General features: G+C 36.6%; 1 long non-coding RNA gene across 1 annotated transcript; it reads left to right on the top strand.

Annotated features, from left to right (window-relative positions):
• The first annotated feature begins 406 nt into the window (after nt 1-406).
• On the top strand, nt 407-7056 carry LOC135152428 (uncharacterized). The gene is made up of 2 exons (XR_010291586.1): nt 407-1554; nt 6708-7056. It is a non-coding gene; the product is annotated as an uncharacterized LOC135152428 (long non-coding RNA).
• The last annotated feature ends 15239 nt before the right edge of the window (nt 7057-22295 follow it).

The raw sequence follows: 22295 nt of genomic DNA, 5'->3' as shown, positions 1-22295 counted from the left end.
TTTCATATTTTAATGCAAGATTTTATCTTTTGTTCTTACATTCTTGTTCTTTATGTTTTCTTTGGCTATGAAATCTTCCTCTAACTACAAAGTTCAAAATTGTTTGTAGATTGGAAGGAGCCATTAATTAGTTGTAGCTCTCTTTATATTTAGAGTTAATTTTGGCAAAGCTTGAACTCTAGCACAAAAGTGATTTGTGTGGGGGTTAAATCTTGAAAATCCAAAATTATTTCAGTTTATATAAAATTAGTTTTAAAACCCTCGTTTAGCAGCCCATTTATTTACTCTGTTTTCAATATTAAAATGTTATGCTCTGTTTTAACTACTGAACCCCCTCTCCCCTGTTTCTCACTTTATACGAACCCATTTCTTGGGTTTGTTTTCGATTAAACACAAAACCCCTGCTTTGTTTTTCTTCCTTTTTGCGAGTCACAATACAGAGTTCCGTTGTTGCTTTGCCTGTTTTTACCGAGTCAATTACGAGTCACGTCGTCCGAGTTTACCGAGTTATGCTTGCTGAGTTCTGAGTCCAGGAGTTAGAGTTTTGTTGTTTTTGATTTTGTTTCTTTTAATCGAGTCGATGGGTTTGTTTAGCTGCTGTGCCGAGTTGTTCTTGAGTTCGATTTACGAGTTTGAGTTGCTGATATCATGAGTCTGTTTGCTTTGAGTTATGGTTAAAAGTTGTGTGGCGAGTTGCTGTTTTCATCTCCGAGTCAGTTTCTTTGTTTTGTACCGAGTTTATCACCGAGTTGGGGTTGATTTAGTGTCCTGCGATTGAGTCGACATCTGGGTTTTGTTTCGAGTTGCTTGTCTGAGATTTGTTTTAAGTTCTGTGTACTCTGTTAATTCCGAGCAGCTGTTCCGTGTCCAGTGTTTGCATAGTCGTTTGTTTGATTTGTCGATTGAAGCTGAGTCGTTCGATTTTAGTCTAGCATTAGTCGTAGTTCAGCCGAGTTGTGTAGTTTCCTAGTTAGAGTTCTGCTGAGTCTTATTTCATAGTCGAGCTGTTGTCTTTTTGTTGCTTCATTTTTCAGTTTATTGCTTTGATTTTCCGAGTCAATGTTTACGAGTTTTCTAAACCATTTAACCGAGTCATGGAACCAGGTTTAGAGTATTTAAAGTGCTTGCTCTTTTAATTAAGTTTAATTTTATAATCTAATTTTGGCTTATTGATTTTGGTTGATTAAATTAGACTCTCACTTAATGTTAAAGATTAGTTTTCTTTTTAAAAAAATATATACCCTCTCCATCAACTTAATTGTTCTAATTCGCCTAGATTAGAAATTAAGGTTTTCGAAAAATAATTTTAATCCCTGTGGACGAATCTTAAATATTAAAACAGTGATCGTGCGCTTGCGATTAATAAGTTAATATTTCTAGCACATCAAGTTTTTGGCGCCGCTGCCGGGGATTAAAATTAATTTTTCGCTCCTTTATTTTTAATCTTTCGGATTAGTTTGTTTCTCACTATTTTTGTTTTTATTTCGAGGAGGATTATTCGGGAATCATGGAGTAAAGTGGACAAATTTTGCTCGGATTTGGAAGCTTGCTTTGGTATCCCGTATCTCTCCACTCTTATTTTTCGTTTTTATTTAGAAAACCACAAACAAATTTGAAAATTGAAAATCACAAAAAAAAAATTAATTAAAATCCAAAAATATTAGTTAGAACTACATATGTGTTGCATCATGCATTTTTACACTTAGGGCACATCATTTAGATTTTAATTTTTGTTTTTAAATTTTCGTACCTATTTGTGGTGATCGCTGGAGGACCCTAAGGTGCGTTAATTTCTTTCTTTTCTCTAGATTAGGACACGTAGTTTAAGCATCCATAGTTGTTTATCGCTTTAATTATCTTGTTGTGTGGTGCATCATTTTAAATAAATCTTAAGGGCAAAACCCACTCACAAGATAAGGGAAGGGATTTCATCACTCTTTCCTTGGCCCACAACGACTTAATTACTTCATTTTGCATTTCCCTAGCCTTTTAATAAAATTGAATTAGACGTTAGCCCCTAGGATTTCGCGCTCAACTAGGAAGGTACCTAAAAGACGAGGTAATCTTTAATTATTCCGACTTTTCGGTGTCTAGGACAAGCGAAAGCTTACCTGGCCGATTAAGGTTTGGTGTCTAAGCGCGGAGATTGGCCTCTTGGCAATGCCTGCTCCAAACTGGCCAGACCGGTCCGAATAATTTTGGATTTATCGAGTTTTTGGTGGTCCTTAAAGTTAGGAGCAAGGTCTAGTTCAATTCTTTTTAAGGAACCCTAGATTTAGGTTTTTCTTTCTCTTTTACACCCTTTCTTTTGTGTGTTTTAATTTTTCGCACTTATTTGCTACGTGTTTACTATCTAGTTTATGCGAACTACTTGGGTTAGGAACGAATCGTCTAGATTAATTAGACCGATCATCGAGATTCCCTCGTCCTATTCGGATTCCGAAACCCTAGAAGTTCTAGAACCGATAGTAAACATGGCCCTTTCACTCAAGGATCGTTGTTATCCATCTCGTTCAAGTCAACCTTCGTGTATCACCCTTCCTCCCGTAAATGGGAACAATTTTGAAATTAAAGCTCATCACATTAGCATGTTGCCTAAGTTTTTAGGGAGTGAAGGTGAGGATCCTTATCTTTTCATTCAAGAATTCGAGGAAGTTTGTTCCCTCCAAAAGCTCCACCAATTAACGGAAGATTCAATTAGACTTAGGCTCATTAATTTTGCGCTTAAGGAGAATGCTAAAAAATGGCTATATAGTCTTCCCGTTAATTCTATCTCCACGTGGGAGGGGTTCGTTGTGGTATTTCTTAAAAAGTATTTTCCAAATCATAAGACTACTCGAATTACAAATGAAATAAATCAATTTCATCAAAAGGAAAATGAGTCTTTTTGGATTTTCTTTGACCGTTTCAAAAATCTTCTCTCACAATGCCCCCACCACGGAATAGAAAAATGGAGACTTTGCAAGATAGTTTACGAGGCCTTAGATAGTCAAACCACCGCGTTATTAGAGTCTATGTGCCAAGGTAAATTCATGGAAAAAGATGAGGACCAAGGGTGGGAATTTTTCGAGGATTTAGCGGTAAAGACTATGATGTGGGAGTCAACTAGGGAGCCCAAAAAGTCAATTCAGTCGTCTAGTGCTAGGGGTTTGCATTCAATAGGAAACAATGTGGCAACCGATGCCAAATTAGCTACCCTAACTAGGAGACTTGAAGCTTTAGAAACTAGTAAACCTCCCCCACAAATGTCGATGCTCCCTAATTACAATTTTCAAAATCCCGGAACCCAACCTTCGCACGAGTTTGAACAAGTAAATGCGATGTTCCAAAATTCTAGGAATGATGCGTTTGCACCTACTTACAATCCGGGTTGGAGAAATCACCCAAATTTCTCATGGACCCAAGGTCAAATTTTTCAAAATCAAGGGCCAAATTCTTTTCCAACTCCTCAACCAAATTTTCAACAAAGGCCCAACCCAAACTCTTACCCAAATCAAGGTCCAAGTTCATGTCGTAACCCAATTCAAACACCTTTGAATCCTCCCGGTTTTAATGATTCGGATAAACGCCTCAATTCCTTAGAAAAGAGTTTGGAAACCTTAGTGAAATCGCAAACTAATTTGACCCAATCACAACAAACTTTCATGACAACCCTAACCCAAGATAGGCAAATTTTGCATTCTAACGTGCAAGCCGTTTCTAAGTTAGAGGTCCAATTGAGTCAATTAGCTAGCGCGTTGTGTGAGCGAGAGAAAAACAAGTTCCCAAGTCAACCCGAGGTCAGTCCTAAGTTTCCTCTCAATCAAAGACCTCCCGAGAATGTTAATGCGATTATTTCTCTAAGGTCGGGAAATCTAGTGGATAACAAAGTTGGTGAGAACGCTAATGAAAATGAGGAGTCAATTCCTAAAACAAATCCTTCTTTGCCTAGCACTAATCATGATAAGCCCGAATGTTCTAGAATCCGTGAGTCCATGAGTGAACCTAGTCCTGGGCCCATTTCTCAAAAGCCCAACGAAGAAGTTTATAAGCCAAGGGTTCCTTACCCACAAAGACTCATTCCTCCTAAACAATCGGCCCAAATGGAACAAATCCTAGAGGTTTTTAAACAAGTCAAGATAAACATTCCTCTTTTAGATGCCATTCAACAAGTTCCTTCTTATGCCAAGTGTCTAAAAGATTTGTGTACTCATAAGAAAACCACGCATGTTCCAAAGAAAGCCTTTTTGACCTCACAAGTTAGCTCGATTCTCTCTAATCAAATTCCCGTGAAATATAAGGACCCCGGTTGTCCTACAATTTCTTGTGTCATAGGCGATAAATTTGTAGACAAAGCTTTACTTGATTTAGGAGCGAGTGTGAATCTTCTTCCTTTCTCGGTCTACCAAGCCCTAGGTTTAGGGGATCTCAAGACCACCAATATGACCCTTCAACTTGCCGATCGTTCGATTAAAATGCCTAAGGGAATTATTGAGGACGTGTTGATAAAAATCGGTGACTTTATCTTTCCCGTTGATTTTGTTGTTCTCGAGACTCAACCCGTCTCGAATCCTAAGAACCAAATTCCTATCATTTTAGGACGACCTTTTCTTGCTACATCTAATGCCTTAATCAATTGTAGGAATGGTTCAATGAAGCTCACTTTTGGAAACATGACCATAGACTTAAACATTTTCAATGTTGGAAAAGAACCCAATGAGCTTTATGAGCAACCTATAGGGGTTAATGTGGTCAACAAGTTTGTCACATGGTCTAGTTTTGATGATAGTGAGATTGAGTCTCTTCTTAATGAGGACTTCAAAGTCAACCACGAGGATAATAGAGTGTATCATGAGTCTTTGAAAGATTTGACCTCGGAGGAGTTGCTAGGAGAATTGAACGACATTTGTTCAAAATGGGAGACTCCACCCGAGATTGTTAGTGTTTGCCCTAGGCCCGATTTTGCGAGTCATGTTGGTGAAACACCAACATTTGACTCATTGTTCCCTCATTCACATAGAGCCTTAGGGGAGGATGACATCATTTCTTACATCGTTCCTAGTGATTTATCCTATGACCAAAATTGCATAGTCTCTAATTTGCTTAATAATAAAGAAGCATTAAGTTGGTTTAGGGAGAACATTAGTGATACTTGTCCTATATGGGTAAACGATGGTCACATGCTCGAGAAAGTCTTTGTGCCCAAAAATTTTCGCACACATTTTGACTCTTTCTCGAAGCTTCCTCCCATCTTTCCTTCCGGAATTGGTTGATTTGGTTCTTCTTCCAACCTTCCCTCGTGAAGTTCAGGTATGGGGAAGGAAATGTATGTGTGAGTCGTGTAAGTGTTTCATTCGTTAATAAAAATCCCCTTCATCTCCTATTCAGGTATTTTTCCTCTTTACTCTCTCATTTCAATTCTCTCTTTTGCATACATTGAGGACAATGCATGATTTAGGTATGGGGAGGGCTTTAGTGTAATTCTTAAAAAATGAAAAACCCTAAAAAAATGAAAAATTAGAAAATCCAAAAATAGAGATGTTTTAGCTAATTTGTCTTTCCCTCACTCGAACTTTAGGAGTAGTTGGTGTTTAGCATATTTTCGAAAAGTATATATATGTAGTGTCTTTTAGATAATTTGAACGTAGTTGAGTAAGGTTGTCTTTTTGAAACTTGTATCGACCGATTTGTACTTTAAATTCCAAGATGGCACACACATTTGCACAAGACCTTTGATGGAGAGATTGTCTAGTGATATTATTCGATACCTGAGAGAGAACCCACATGTTGAAACAATGTCAAATCGAACCTTTGCGAATAAAAAAAAAGAAATATAGAAAAAAAGAAAAAAAAAAGATAGAAAAAAAAAGAGAAAAAGGAATAACTACTTCAATACCCATTGTTCTTTATAGATAAAATCTTTAGATAAATGGGCAAAAGTAGATTGGCTAGTCTCGTTTTGTGGCCTTTGTTACTCGAGCAATTAAGTCCGTAGGGGGATTTCAAAACCTAGTGCCCTAAGACCGTTTGGTTTGGGAGTCACTGACCTAAAGCTCGCTACATGGGTAACATTGTTTGCCTAAGAAAACGGACAAAATAAAGTCAATGCAAAAAAAAAAGCGAAAAAGAAAAAAAAGAGAGAAGAATAAGAGTTTGTGAAGTTTGGCTAGATATTTGTTTCGATAGAGATTGGGTCAGTTCAAAATTGGTTGAAAAAGAGAAAGTGTTCTTAGACGATTAGGATCCATCAAAGGCCTTAAATTATTTACACTCCTTGGATTTCTAGTAAATCTTTGTGTCGATGCAAGTAGATTAGAGAGAACTGTATCTTGATTATTAATAGATGAGTCTTTAAGTCGTATTTTCCTTAAAAACGCTTTTTGTTAACACCAACGAAATTAGAGTAGAGTCGAGTAGACACTTGCTAGAATGTCTCGAAGATTTTATGGGTATATCTTCTGTAAACCCTTAGGAGACAAAACTCCTCTTGTAGAGATCGTCTACGAGTTTAACGGGTTGGTGAACCTAAAATCACCCGTCACGCCTACGAAAAGGAGCCTAGGAATCGCATCTAGTTTTCTTAGTTTATTTTCTTTTCTTTTGATTTTTACTCGAGGACGAGCAAAAGATAGGTATGGGGAAGTTTGATTAGTCCATATTTTTGCATATTTAAGTACCTATTTTTTGTTTATTTTTGTAGTATTAATTGCTTATTTATTTTATTTCAGGAAATTGTAGATAAATAAAGAAAGAAGAGAAAATGCAAGAAAAAGGGAGAAAAAGAAAAGAAAAGAAGAAAATCAAAGAGAGTTGGCAAGCAAGGGGGCACATGGATGGCTATGATTTACCCAACACACATCACACATGGATGGATTAGATTTAGCCACCCTACCCCTAAACCCTACATTTCTAGCTATAAATACCCCCACCCCCTTTACTTGTGAGGATAATCTTTTTAACCTAGTTTTTTCTAGTTGGTAGGTAGTATAGTGGTAGATCTTCTTTTGTTCTCTCAATTTCATACCATATTTGTAAACACTTTCATATTTTAATGCAAGATTTTATCTTTTGTTCTTACATTCTTGTTCTTTATGTTTTCTTTGGCTATGAAATCTTCCTCTAACTACAAAGTTCAAAATTGTTTGTAGATTGGAAGGAGCCATTAATTAGTTGTAGCTCTCTTTATATTTAGAGTTAATTTTGGAAAAGCTTGAACTCTAGCACAAAAGTGATTTGTGTGGGGGTTAAATCTTGAAAATCCAAAATTATTTTAGTTTATATAAAATTAGTTTTAAAACCCTCGTTTAGCAGCCCATTTATTTACTCTGTTTTCAATATTAAAATGTTATGCTCTGTTTTAACTACTGAACCCCCTCTCCCCTGTTTCTCACTTTATACGAACCCATTTCTTGAGTTTGTTTTCGATTAAACACAAAACCCCCTGCTTTGTTTTTCTTCCTTTTTGCGAGTCACAATACAGAGTTCCGTTGTTGCTTTGCCTGTTTTTACCGAGTCAATTACGAGTCACGTCGTCCGAGTTTACCGAGTTATGCTTGCTGAGTTCTGAGTCCAGGAGTTAGAGTTTTGTTGTTTTTGATTTTGTTTCTTTTAATCGAGTCGATGGGTTTGTTTAGCTGCTGTGCCGAGTTGTTCTTGAGTTCGATTTACGAGTTTGAGTTGCTGATATCATGAGTCTGTTTGCTTTGAGTTATGGTTAAAAGTTGTGTGGCGAGTTGCTGTTTTCATCTCCGAGTCAGTTTCTTTGTTTTGTACCGAGTTTATCACCGAGTTGGGGTTGATTTAGTGTCCTGCGATTGAGTCGACATCTGGGTTTTGTTTCGAGTTGCTTGTCTGAGATTTGTTTTAAGTTCTGTGTACTCTGTTAATTCCGAGCAGCTGTTCCGTGTCCAGTGTTTGCATAGTCGTTTGTTTGATTTGTCGATTGAAGCTGAGTCGTTCGATTTTAGTCTAGCATTAGTCGTAGTTCAGCCGAGTTGTGTAGTTTCCTAGTTAGAGTTCTGCTGAGTCTTATTTCATAGTCGAGCTGTTGTCTTTTTGTTGCTTCATTTTTCAGTTTATTGCTTTGATTTTCCGAGTCAATGTTTACGAGTTTTCTAAACCATTTAACCGAGTCATGGAACCAGGTTTAGAGTATTTAAAGTGCTTGCTCTTTTAATTAAGTTTAATTTTATAATCTAATTTTGGCTTATTGATTTTGGTTGATTAAATTAGACTCTCACTTAATGTTAAAGATTAGTTTTCTTTTTAAAAAAATATATACCCTCTCCATCAACTTAATTGTTCTAATTCGTCTAGATTAGAAATTAAGGTTTTCGAAAAATAATTTTAATCCCTGTGGACGAATCTTAAATATTAAAACGGTGATCGTGCGCTTGCGATTAATAAGTTAATATTTCTAGCACATCAGCAAGAAAGAAGATTGATACGAATCAGCTTATTTATAGAGAGATATACTTCTGGTAGAATATATCAAGTTAGTACTTATGGTAGCTGTGCACCATATAAACACAAATTATTAGGTCTTATGAATAGAAGTAAGGAACACAACACGAGTAATATATTGTGTAACCTAGAAGCTCTTGAGAACGGCTGTGTTTCTTGAGAGAGTTTTGTAACAGTTCTTAAAGTTATCAATAAGAGCTGAGTTGATATAGATCTTGATTGGTTGTTTATCTTAGTTTATACGACATTCGATTTAACAATAGATAAATTCCGCTCAAATCTATTGATTAAATTGTGACCTAACAAAATATTGGTTTTGTATGCACTAAGAAAAGTATAAATGATAAGCATAGCTGACTAAATTGTAATACTGAGGAAAAACATTAATTTATTATTATTTTTCATAAATACTGATACATTCATGTTAGTTCCAATCATACATAAAGCTATTAGCCATTCTCACATAAATTTGGATAAAATTGTAGGTCTTCAAAATGTGTAATAAGGTTTGCTTTGAAGTATGTCACATGCTATACATGTATGTGTTAACAAATAGTGATTTGTTTAAGGTGGAGAGATAACATTAAAATCAAAATAATTTTAAAATTAAGTACTAGAATTGAGTTTAGTATATTTGTCAATGTTAATACAAACTCAACATAATTAATTTAACAAATATATGCATTTACAAATAAACAAGACAATATCCGAAGAAAAATGATTAATTTCTTCATTTATTTTATGAATACAAATATGTTTTTCCTTAGGTTTAACCATACTCGAAATAGATAATTCCGAGATATATTTGTTTTCTTTTGTAGGAGTTAAAAACCTATTCAAGTATTACTTTGTAGTATACAAACTAAGAATAGTAAACGTTGTCTTCATGGCTAAGGAATGTCTAATAATGAGTATAATACTAATACGTTAAAAATTTCACAAATACGCATACTGTTTTCGGTAAATTTTTAATCAAAAATGAAGTAAGTGTTTTATTAATAATTAAACCAATTTTAATGGGAGCTCGCAAAGCGCGGGCATAATTCCCTAGTGATCCTAATTCATGAATACAAAGCAAATGAAAAATGACCAGATGTGCCCTTCTTTTAAAATTCTGTATACAGCAGAGGACTGTTTTTGTCTTTTTACCTTTCAAATGGATAGTGCACATTTATATGGGGATGACCTTACCCATTTTCAGTTCATTTAGTACTTGAGCATACTAGAATTTTGGACAATCAGGTTATACGTGGATTGAAACTTCAAATATTTTAAGTTTGTTTTATATCCCACGTGTGTAGCCACCACTTCTATTTTCAAACTACTCTCCATCTATGCACCGCTTATGCATTCAAATTTTTGTCCATCTTTCATTCTTTCTTTTTTCCATGAATCTGTAAAAAAGAAAAGTTGCGAAACTGAAAGGCATATGTTAAGCCTATTTGTATTTAAGAGTATCAACTCAACTCTGATAAGAAAGCAAGTAAATAGCAAGCACTATTGAAAGAATCCGTACGAAGAACGTCAAGTGATTTATTAAAATCATATGTCTGAAGAATTTCAGGATGCTGCTGCACACCACTGAAAGAAGTTCATTAATATGTTCAAGCCTCAGTGTACAAATAATATTTTGTAGCACGTCCAGAAGTCCAGAAGGTATAAAGTTTTAATGCTTTATTTATTCAGAAGATTCCAAACTATTTCTACTTATGAAGAAGAACTACAAAGACAAAGACTCGACGAACAAGCCACTTCTCAAATGTTCAATTGATAAAAATATTTGATTCAGCTAGATACAGATGAACCAAACAGTACATTTGTGTGTCAGCTACTCAGATTAAATATTCTGCATCAACAATAGGTGGTCGTTCAATCAAGACAAAGAATCAGATCTTTTAAAGGAAGTCAGAAGACCTGCTGCTGAAGGAAATGCACTATATAATTATTTAATTAATTATTTCACATCTCAAAATAATTATATGAGTTATATAATTTATTTATTAAATTGATTCACATTTGAATTAATTTAATTTATGAATTTATATAATTAATATAATTAAGTGAATAATTATTGAATTAATTATATAAAGAAAATCTATTGTTTTATTGTTTTTGGGCACGGCATGACAATCAATTAGATTGTCATACCGCACCCTTATTTGTGCGTTCTGGCAGTTGGCATGATAATCAATTTGATTGTCATACCGACTGATCCAGGCATGACAATCAAAGTTTGTCATACCAAGATCAGAAGGCATGACAATACAATAGATTGTCATACCGACTGTTCAAGGCATGACAATCCTTTAGATTGTCATACCGAGTTCAGTAGGCATGCCAATCCAATTGATTCTCATGCCACTCCTTAACTTGGTGGCCAAGATCAGTATGTCATACCGATGGTTTTATGGTATGACAATCCTTTAGATTGTCATACCTTACCATTTGTGCCATGACAATGTGTTAGATTGTCATACCTTCCCATGTAATTGTCATAGCACTTGTTTAGATTGTCATAGCACTTCCTAGAGTTGTCATGCCAAGCTTTGTCATACTAGTTCAATGGTTTGCCTATAAATATGGCTTCAACCTCTTCATTTGTTGTTGTTCATTGCATTGTAAAGCTTTCAAGTTGTGCTAAACTTGCTATTGTTATATCCACAGTTTTCTGTGCTTTGATCACTCGGTTGTTTTAATCCGCTAAGTTAGAATACTTCCTGTCAAATTTATTCTACGAACTAGTGGACATTAAAACGAATCATGTTAATTATATAACGACTTAAAAATTGTTATATTAATTAATTTAAATCTGATTAACAAGTTAAACTCCAATCAGATTATTCCGCCGCGATTATTTTGTGACGATTGTATTCAACCCCCCTTCTACAATCGTATCTGGACCTAACAATTGGCATCAGAGCGGTTGATACCATTTTCCGTATCAGATCCTATACACACTCTGTAACTTCCAAATATTTTTTATTCGAATTAATTTTATTCCAAAAATTAATTTTGATTTAAAATATTTTTCTTTCAAAAATCCAAATCTCATCCAAACACTATTCACGTCAAATCCAAATATTTTTTTTCAAATTAATTTTTTTTTAAAAAAAATTAATTTTGATTTAAAATATTTTTCTTTCAAAAATCCATTTCTCATCCAAACACTATTCACTTTAAATCCTTAAACATGAGTACACAAAAGATTAGTAGCATTAAAATCTCACTGTTCAGCAAGGAACACTTTGGCCTATGGAAGAGGCACATGTTACTATTCCTCCGCACTGCGAACAGAAAATATATCGGGATATTAAACAAGGGTGTTTCTACTCCGATGAAAGTCATATTAGCACACGAAGAAGATGGTGTGTTAATACCTCATCAGACAATTCCAAAAGAACTTCATGAGTACACAGATGAAGAGAGTGAACAGATGAACTTAGATGACGTTGTTCAACTGATTTTGGTTGAATATCTAGATCCAGTGATGTACAATGCTGTTGTAAATTGTACGAACGCCAAGAAAATCTGGGATACGTTAGAGATTATCAATGAAGGCTCAGAAGAAGTTGGGGAAAATAAAAAAGAGATACTGATGGCTCAGTATGAACAGTTTGGTTCCAATCCCGGAGAAGGGATTTCAGAAGTGTTTATCAGACTTAATAATTTGATAAATAATTTAAATCTGAATGAGAAATACTATGACAAGAAAGAGGTCAACATGAAGTTTCTCTTAACACTTCCCGAACATCTGGAACACAGAATCACTGCTATAAGGGAAAGCAGAGATCTGAATAAGATTTCTCTGGAAAGACTCTACGGAGTTTTGAAAACTTATGAACTGGAGCAAGTTCAGAGTAAACAGAGATATGGCTGAGGTAAAACACAAAACCATTCGAGAGCTCTAGTTGTTCAGTCACCTGTACCGGAAGAAAAGAAGAATGTTGTTGTTCCTTCTAAGACCACTCAGGAATTTGTTGTACCTAAGATTGATCAGACTGCTTCTTCCAGTGGTGACGAAGAGTTCTATACAATGGAAGAATTAGAACAGTTAGAAGATCAATCTCTATCACTGTTTGCCAAGAAGTTTGGAAACATGAGATTCCGGAAGAACCTCTCCTATAAATACAAACCTACTGTCAACAGGTTTCAAAAAGGAGGTTACTCATCTTCTACAAGCAAAGGAGGATACAAGACTGGGATGGTGGATAGAAGCAAGTTCAAATGCTTCAACTGTGGTGAACCGGGACACTTTGCAACTGAATGCAAACAGCCCAAGGTTCAAGGAAAGAGAAAAAGATTCGTACGACGAGCTAAAGCAGAAGTATGATGCATTGGTTAGAAAGCATCAGGGTACTTCTGGAAGTCAAAGTTTTAAGAGCAAGTCTTATCTAGCAGAAGGGAAAAGCTGGGATGGTACAGATAGTGATGAAGAAGAGCAGATTGGGAATGTTGCTCTCATGGATAATGTTGGATCATCTTCACCTCCTCCTGCTAGAAGCTTTCAGGTAGATCCTACATGCCCTAAACTTTTTATGCAATTAGGACTTGAAAGAGATGATGCTATTAAAAAGTTGAAAGCTGCCAATCTTAAAATGTATGCGTTAGTCTTAGATATTCATGCTTATAAGATGAATGAGATGAACGTATTGAATCCTAAAATTGAATAACTGACTATGGATTTAGGATTACAATGTGCTAAAGTCAAAGTTCTAGAGAAAGGAGAGATTGCTTTAAGACTTCAGCTAGACGAAGAGAAAGTGAAATGTAAAGCCTTTAAGGATGCTTCCACTATAGTCAAAGAACTTAATGATAAAAAAGAGATCAAAAGAACTGTTGGAATAGGTTTTGACTATAACTAATCTGTAGGTAAGGCTAGTAACATTACTCCCTTTATGAAGAGTGCTGAGGAGAGACGGATTCCTTTTGTTTTGAAAGATTCCCCTCAACCATTGTTTAAATCCTCAGAAGCTGAACCTCTATTAGAAACTCCTGTTGTCATTAGATATGAACTCAAACAGGAAGACCTTAAAATGAAAGAGAGTAATGAGAAGAGAGATGAGATCCTGACATCACTGAAACCAATCAAAGTGAAAGGCAATGTTAGGTTGCCTAAAGCTGGTTTAGGTGTCAACTCTGAGAGAACTAAATTCAACAAGCCTAATAATTTTGTGAACAGTAAGAACAGAGATAATAGATGTCATTCTACTGAGAACTTTAAATCTGTTAACAATGTTAGAGTAGAATCTATTGATGTTCCTACTACTATGACTGATATGCCTGCTGCTCCTGTTTTTGATACATGTCAAAAATGTTGTGGTGTTGATAACTGTATGCTTTGTGCTTTCAATACAATGTCTGCATATTTTAGAAATTTGCATGCTAAAAATGAAAACACATCACCTAGACAACACACAAACAATAAGCATGCTAGATCAAAGACTGCTAGTCCTCCTCGTGTTAGGAAGCAGACTTATGTTCCAAAGCCTAAAACCAAGGTTTATAAGGCTGTTGTTAAGGAAGTAAGTTCAGTCAAGAGTGAGCCAAGTATCAGTCCAAGAGGCTCTGTTGTATTACCTGATAGAAATCAATTCTTTAAGTTTGCTGGACCCAATCAAGTGTGGGTCCCAAAGAAGGTTTAATCAAGTTGTCTTTTGCAGGGTGCCAGTGGAGTTGTTCGAGTTACTTGGGTGCTTGACAGTGGAGCGTCAATGCACATAACTGGCAATAGATCCCTGCTGGAAGACATAAGAGAAGGAGCTGGCCCAACAGTGAGTTTTGCTGATAATAGCAAAGGTCGTACTGTGGGATATGGCAAGTACAAAATTGGAAGGATCATCATAGAAGATATTGCTATAGTTGAAGGACTTCAACATAATCTCCTGAGTGTCAGTCAATTTCGTGACAAGGGATATTATGTTCATTTTGAAAAGGAGATATGTATCATTAAACATATCAAGGATGAGCATCCTTCACTGTGTGGCATAAGGAAAGGCAATATATTCGTAGCTGATTTGTCTTCAGGACCAGGAAACGAAGTTCACTGTTTCTACGCAAAGGTGTCTGCTGAAGATAGTTGGTTATGGCATAAGAAACTCTCGCACCTCAACTTCAAAACCATGAACTCTCTAGTCAAGAGGGATCTAGTGAGAGGTTTGCCTTCCCAGGAATTCTCAACTGATGATCTCTGTGAAGCTTGTCAGAAAGGAAAAGCGAAGAGAGCATCTCACAAAGGAAAGACCATCAATACCATTACAAATCCACTTCACTTACTGCATATGGATTTGTTTGGCCCCGTGAATGTTACATCAATTGATGGTGGAAGATATGCCTTAGTCATTGTGGATGACTTCTCGAAATTTACTTGGGTTTACTTCCTGGCTTCTAAGGATGAAACCCCGATGACAGTGATTGATCATATTAAGTCTGTTGAATTGGATAAGCGTGTGCCAGTGAAAGCTGTAAGGTCAGACAATGGCACGGAGTTCAAGAATCAAACTCTAATCAACTTTTACTCTGAAAAGGGAATTAGAAGGCAGTATTCAGCACCAAGGACTCCTCAGCAGAATGGAGTCGCCAAAAGAAACAATCGTACACTGATCGAAGCTGCAAGGACAATGATTGTTGAAGCAAAGCTTCCACTGTACTTTTGGGCTGAAGCTGTGACTACTGCCTGCTATACCCAGAATCGAACTTTTATCAATAAATATCATATGAAAACTCCATATCATCTGTATAACAACAAGAAACCATATGTCAAACATCTTCATGTCTTTGGAGCCAAGTGTTATGTTCTCAAGGATGGAGAAGAGAACTTGAACAAGTTTGAGCCAAAGGCATCTGAAGCAATTTTTGTTGGTTATACTAATAATGCTTATTAGAGTTTTTGTAATTGATACTGTGTCAGTGAAAGTTAGTGTCAATGTTACATTTGATGACACTAAACTCCCAAGTTTACAATCTGCTGATCCATATGAATCTCTAAAGTTTGACAACTATCCAGATTCTGACTCAGATGATGATATGCCACCTGAGGTTGCAACAGGTGATGACAACAATGATAATGATCCAGGCAATGGTGGAGGAAATGGCAATAATGCTGGAGATTCCACTGATGCTAGTGGTGGATCATCAAGTCAACCTGGCAACAACTCAGGGGGAGCTGGTGGATCAACTAGTCATACACATCAGCTTACTGACAATACAACTGAATCATCAAGGACATAACTTCCAAGGGAAAAGATTTGGAGCAGAGATCATCCATTTGATCTAATTATTGGTGATCCTGATGTTGGTGTAAGGACTAGAAGTGCCACGACAAATGAATGTCTATTCTCTGGTTTTCTATCACAGTTAGAACCAAAGAAAGTGGATGAAGCACTTGCTGATCCTGATTGGGTTCTTGCCATGCAAGAAGAACTCAATCAATTTGAGAGACAAGAAGTCTGGGCCCTTGTTCCAAGACCAAAGGGAAAGTCTACTATTGGAACTAGATGGGTCTTCCGTAACAAGTTAGATGGTGATGGAATTGTTGTAAGAAACAAAGCCAGACTGGTTGCAAAAGGTTATTCTCAGGAAGAAGGAATTGATTACGATGAAACCTATGCTCCAGTTGCTCGTCTTGAAGCCATCAGAATATTTCTTGCATTTGCTGCACACTCCAACTTCAAGGTTTATAAGATGGATGTGAAAAGTGCATTTCTGAATGGAAAGCTAGAAGAAGAAGTATATCTGGAACAACCCTCTGGCTTTGAAAATCCAGAGTTTGCTGATTTTGTGTACTTCCTATTCAAAGTTGTCTATGGGCTCAAGCAATCACCAAGGACATGGTATAACACCCTCTCTGAGTTTTTAATTGAAAACAATTTTACTAGAGGTGTCATAGACAAAACTCTCTTTTACAAATTGCATGATAATAATATGATATTTGTTCAAATATATATTGATGATATTATATTTGGTTCTACTAACGATAACTTGTGCAAGAGGTTTGCTAAGTTAATGCAGAGCAATTATGAAATGAGTATGATGGGTGAGCTGTCCTACTTTCTTGGTCTTCAAGTAAGCCAAAAGGAAGATGGCATTTTCATTTGCCAATCAAAGTATGTCAGAGATCTTATGCGAAAGTACAATCTAGAAGACTCTTCTCCGGCAAAGACACCCATGGCCACTGCCACAAAGCTTGACCAGGATAAATCTGGTAAGAAAGTTGATATCTCAAGCTATCGAGGTATGATTGGCTCATTACTCTATTTCACTGCTAGTAGACCAGATATTATGTTTGCAACATGTTTATGTGCTAGGTTTCAGGCTGATCCTAAAGAATCACATCTTATAGCCGTCAAAAGAATCTTTAGATATCTTAAGGGTACACCTGGTTTAGGTATTTGGTACCCTAAGAATACTGGTTTTGACTTAACCGGCTATACAGCTTCTGATTATGCAGGTTGCAGGATTGATAGAAAGAGTACGTCTGGAAGCTGTCAATTTCTAGGACGCCGGTTGGTTTCCTGGTACAGTAAGAAGCAACACTCAGTGTCCACTTCTACTGCTGAAGCTGAGTACATAGCTGCTGGCAGTTGCTGTGCTCAGATTCTCTGGATCAGGAATCAACTAAATAATTATGGTGTTGATGTTAACAAAATTCCAATATTTTGTGACAACACCAGTGCCATAGCCATTTCAAACAATCCAGTGCAACACTGCCGGACCAAGCACATAGATACCAGGTATCATTTTATTCGAGAACATGTCATGAATGGTACTGTGGTGTTACATTTTGTACCCACGACTAATCAAATTGCTGACATCTTCACTAAACCACTTGATGAATCCACTTTCTCTAAGTTGGTTTGTGAACTAGGGATGTTAAATATGCCATGATTCTCTTTGTATATATCTTATATTTGTTTTATATATTATGATATATTTTTGTGAATTTTCTGTGTAATTATATCTATTTTATTAGATTTTATATAATTGTTTGTAAATTATCTGATCATTTTCTGTATAATTATGCATGTTCATAAATGTCTCTATAATTTTCTAAGTGCTGCACACTCCCCTGTATTATTTTCCAAGCATTTAGATAATTATTTGTGTCTATTTTGTATTTTTCAAAATTAATTAAGCATAAATATTAGATTTTAAGTTAATTCATTTTAATGAATTAAAGTTAAATTCATAAATATTTATATTTAATTAAAGTTGAAATTTACAAAATATTTGGTGTGATTTATGATATTTTATTTGTAGTAGATTTTTTATTTTAAGTGAAAAACGTTTTATTTTTTTTAAGAAAATCAAAAATCATATTATTTGTATATATATTTCTGTTTTTATTTATATTTAACTCGGCATGACAATCCAAAATATTGTCATACCGAGTCCGTATACCTGGTTTAAGTTTGTTTCGGTATGACAATGGTTAGTTTGTCATACAAGCGTCGATTAAACTCGGCATGACAATTGCAACGATTGTCATACCGAGTTATTCTCTCACCAACTACAGCCGTTTTAAAACTCGGTATGACATACTTATACTTTGTCATACTGCCCCTCTTCATCTTCATCATTCGCGATATACACACAAGGCAGCATATACACGCGATTTCTTCACAGAGTTATTCAAGTTTTCTCGTTAAAAACTTGCTGGTTACGTGTTCTCAAGCTTATTTTGCTTGCTGGTTCGATCATTTAACCGTATTCAAGCCGTTATACTGCCGATTTTTCTTGAAAAATCAAGCCCTATTTCGCGATTTTGTGAACTAATTTCGCATGGTTATTGCTCGTTTTTGAACTCTAAACCTCTGTTGTGTTCTTCTTCTGGAATTTCCAACTACATTTTGAAGCCATTCACTGATTTGTAGTTTTGGATTTGTCGAATTACAGAGATTTGGGGCTTCGAATTTTGAGGGTTTGTGTGGATTTTAGGACTTGTTTGGCTAAGTGAAGATTATTGGGACTTAGTGGTTTTTTTGTGGAATTCAAATTGGTCATTTACAATTTAATTAATTTTTAATTCGAGATTAATCAATTAATTCGAATTATTAATTAATTGGTTAATTGTTAATTAATTATTAATTGAAATTTGCGAGAAATTTGAGAATTAACATTTTATTTGAAAAATTCTCGTTTAATTCAATTTTTAATTATAAAAATGGCTAGTCAATTTTTTATCGGTGAGACGAACTATAATGGTTATTTGGACCCTGATTCCAGCCTTGAGACATTCAAACCTTGGGTAAGGTTTCTGAATAGTCAGAGTTTAGTAAGCACGGCGATCACTGCAAATGCTGACTTGCAGATTAGACCACTTCAAGACTTCTACTCCTCTGCCATCAACACTACTCTTCTGGATAGCTACAGGGTTTCCGGAAACATTGCTGGAGGACGAAGCATCACTGTGTCAGTTGATGATGTCAATAGGATCCTTGGATTTCCACGAAACAATTTTGCTGAGATTCCGACTGATGATGAGTTAGTTCAATTCTTTCAGACTATTCTTTACCAAGAAGAGATCCATCTGCCAAGGATGCTGAAAGGGAATCTGAAACCTGAGTGGGATTTGTTCTTCGATACACTTGCAAAGGTCTTTTCCCCTACCACTCGAAGTAACTTCAACATCATCTGCTCCCTTTTTCAAATCATTGGATTTTGTATTGTTCACAATCGACCTATCAATTTTGGCAAATTGATTCTTCAGTCGATTCTAAAGAAGTTGGGACCACTCAGCAGTCGATCTGTTGCACAGAATGCCAGGGTTGTCTGTTTTTACCCTCGGTTCTTAATGCTCTTTTTGAATGATAAGATGACAGCCGCTGAGAAGAATTCATACTTCAACTCTCCAATTGCACCAACTCAGCGTGTCTGTACGAAGTTGATGAAGGCATTGACCAACAAGAGAAAATATGAGAATATTCCACTTTTTGTTACTCCATGACCAGTTCAATGCTCAGCCACAGCTGTACCAGTTTCAAGTGGCACAACCTCAGCAACAGCAACAACTACAACAAGATCAACAGGAACAACAGCAACAACCTCAACCACAACCTGAACCACTACAAGCTCAACAACCAGAACAACACCAATCACCACACCAATCACCATACCAATCACCACATCATTCCCCTCTTCATCAAACACATTCATTTGAAGATGAACCTCAGGAATACAACTTCTTCGAAGCTCAACCGTCTTCATCTGAACCACTACCACAACAACAACACACCCAATATATACCACAAACGCAATCAACCTCACAACCATTACCTGCTGACTCAACCTCCAATCCAGAGTTGTAGTCCTTTCGACAGGACTTACAGGTAGCTCAGGTACTTTCTGACTTCTCATCTAATTTTAATGTTAATGCGTCAGATTTTGTTTGTGACCTTGATTTTGTTTTCCAGACTACCAGCAATGAACCTGACAACACACAGGTTCATAACCAAGCTGACGATTTTATTCAACCAACTCTTTCTTCTGCAAACACAACAATCAACACTACTACTCAACCCATTCGTAAGATTGCCAGAAAGAGGAGTTCGAGCAGTTTGACGAGTCAACCCGCAGCTCTGTCTTCCATTAAGAAGCCAAGGTTGGAAGCCCTGGAGACATCTACAGCCTCATCCTTGCCATCCCAAAAAGGCTTGGACTTAGAACAGGCAATGAAACAGTCTCTGGACTCATTCTCTCAACAGAATGATGCCATTGAAGTTGACCGCCCTGCCACGGTACCCTGTACAGAGTCAAGCACTGCGCTAGCACTCACGCTAGTGCAAGACCAAACAGATACACAGGTTACTATGTTTACTGATTGCACAGATTTTCAAAACCAGTTTATCATGTATGAAAACTTTTCTGATCACACTTTCTTTTCTGATCAGGCGGTACTTGGCAGCGTGCAAGTAAACTTGCCCTCACAGGCTTTCGGAGGACAATTTGTTCCTCCACTACCTTTGAACCCATCTCAGGGGGCATTGGTAGTTTATACAGGTACAGCTGGAAGAGTGAATTCAATGAGTGATGAAAGGCAAACAACGAGCGATACACTTGCACGTGAGGCTAGTGAAACAGCTCTGAGTGTACGTGAGGTGAGTGCACACACTGACCCGGCTCTGTTTGAGGAACAAATGGCTAAGCTGAAAGCTGAATTAGCCCGAATGATAGCTGAAAATGAGAGGCTAAAGGGTGCACAGTTGGTGACCCTAGAGAAGAAAGCTGATGAAAGGCCATCCAGTTCTTCCAGGGATGAGCTTAAAGAAGAAATTCATGAGTTGACTGTCGAGATGAGATCTAATAATGCTCTTTATATGGCAAAATTTGATGCTATCGACAGTAAACTGGATCAACTCCTCAGGAACTCAAAGTCAGACGCTGATACCTCCAGAGAGGATCCCTCAACTAAGGGGGAGAATAGAGGAGATGGAGACAAAGGTGACAGGGATGATAGGGGAAATAGTTCAAATCAAAGCAAGAAAGGCAATACTTCTGAATATGCTCCTGACAATTCTGAAAAGTCAAAAGGCAAAGAGCCGTTACATCAATCTGAGAATGTCTTCAATTCTGACAATTATGATGACTTTTCGAAAGACATGGATGATGATGACGTCTTCGATGCTACTTACCGTCAAGCAGAGGAAGAAGGCAAATTTGAGGAGAGCTATCTATTCCAAGATGAAGAACCTGTTGATTCTGAACATGAAGAGAATGTCCGGAAGTTTAAAGCTGAGAATGAAGCTAGGAAGCGTAATCTTCGTGATTACCAGAAACTTCTAGAGGACAAGCTGATCACTGAGGATCAAATCAAGAAAGAGAAGCGGAAAATCTATGATGCTGCGTGCAAGCAGAAGAATCTTGATATCAAAAGGAAAGTTGGAAAAAGCTGGGACATTGCAAAGAGGATTTTCAATGGACCTCAAAGGGAGCCTTTCAATGACAGAAAGTTCTTATCTCTGATCTACGATCTTCGAGAGGTAAACCCTGACGAGGATATCTTTATGCATGCCTTTACTTTAGAAATTGATTACTTGACTGTTGGAGTCAATAACTTGCAAGAACAGTGGGAGCTGATTGTATATACACAGAGAAATGGTTCATTCAGGTTATCTGTTGAATTTCTTAAATCATTCTCTGTATCTGAGCTCTGGGTGCTTCGCAATAAGGTAAAGCGATGCTCCAACCTGAACGAACTCCTTCGTGACAAACTATTGGATTGTGCTGTCTTCAACAGTCCACAGGTTGTCAAGAATCCATATTGTGTAAAGTTCGTTCACAAGGAGCTCTTAAGCACTGTATATCTAAATGAAGAAGCTTTACCAAAGTATCCTGCTGGCTCTAGCATCGACTCTACTTCGAACCAAGGGCTTCACTTCTAAAGCCAAGTCTGATGCTGATGATGTGATTCTAGCCTACTGCACCCGAAGGAATATTTCTCTATATTTCCGGAGGATGAAGAATGTTACAAAAGCTCAGCCATCAGACTTTCGGGAAGACCCTGTAGAGATGGAAGTGTTATACATCAACTGGCTCTGGCAAGGGAACGTAAAAAGCGTGGTGAATCCACTACATCAGAAGCGCCAACCAGAGAAGAACCGTCAACTCCTGTCCTTCACAGTTCAGATATCGAAGAAGGAGAAGTTGATCTTTAGATTTGATAAGGAATTAGTTATATATGTTTAGAATGAACATCCTTGTGTAATCTAATGTACTTGTTTGAATTCTGGTCAATGTTTAATGAAATACCAGAAACTTTTTGCTATTTACAATTCATGTTTAATCTTTTGTCTCATCAGTTAGTTGAGTTATCCTCTCGATAATTTGCATGTTATGTTAACAAACAAATAGGAGGAGAT

Source organism: Daucus carota, chromosome 4 (assembly GCF_001625215.2).
Source record: "Daucus carota subsp. sativus chromosome 4, DH1 v3.0, whole genome shotgun sequence".
Lineage (NCBI taxonomy): Eukaryota > Viridiplantae > Streptophyta > Magnoliopsida > Apiales > Apiaceae > Daucus > Daucus carota.
This window is presented reverse-complemented; position numbering and strand designations above follow the sequence as displayed.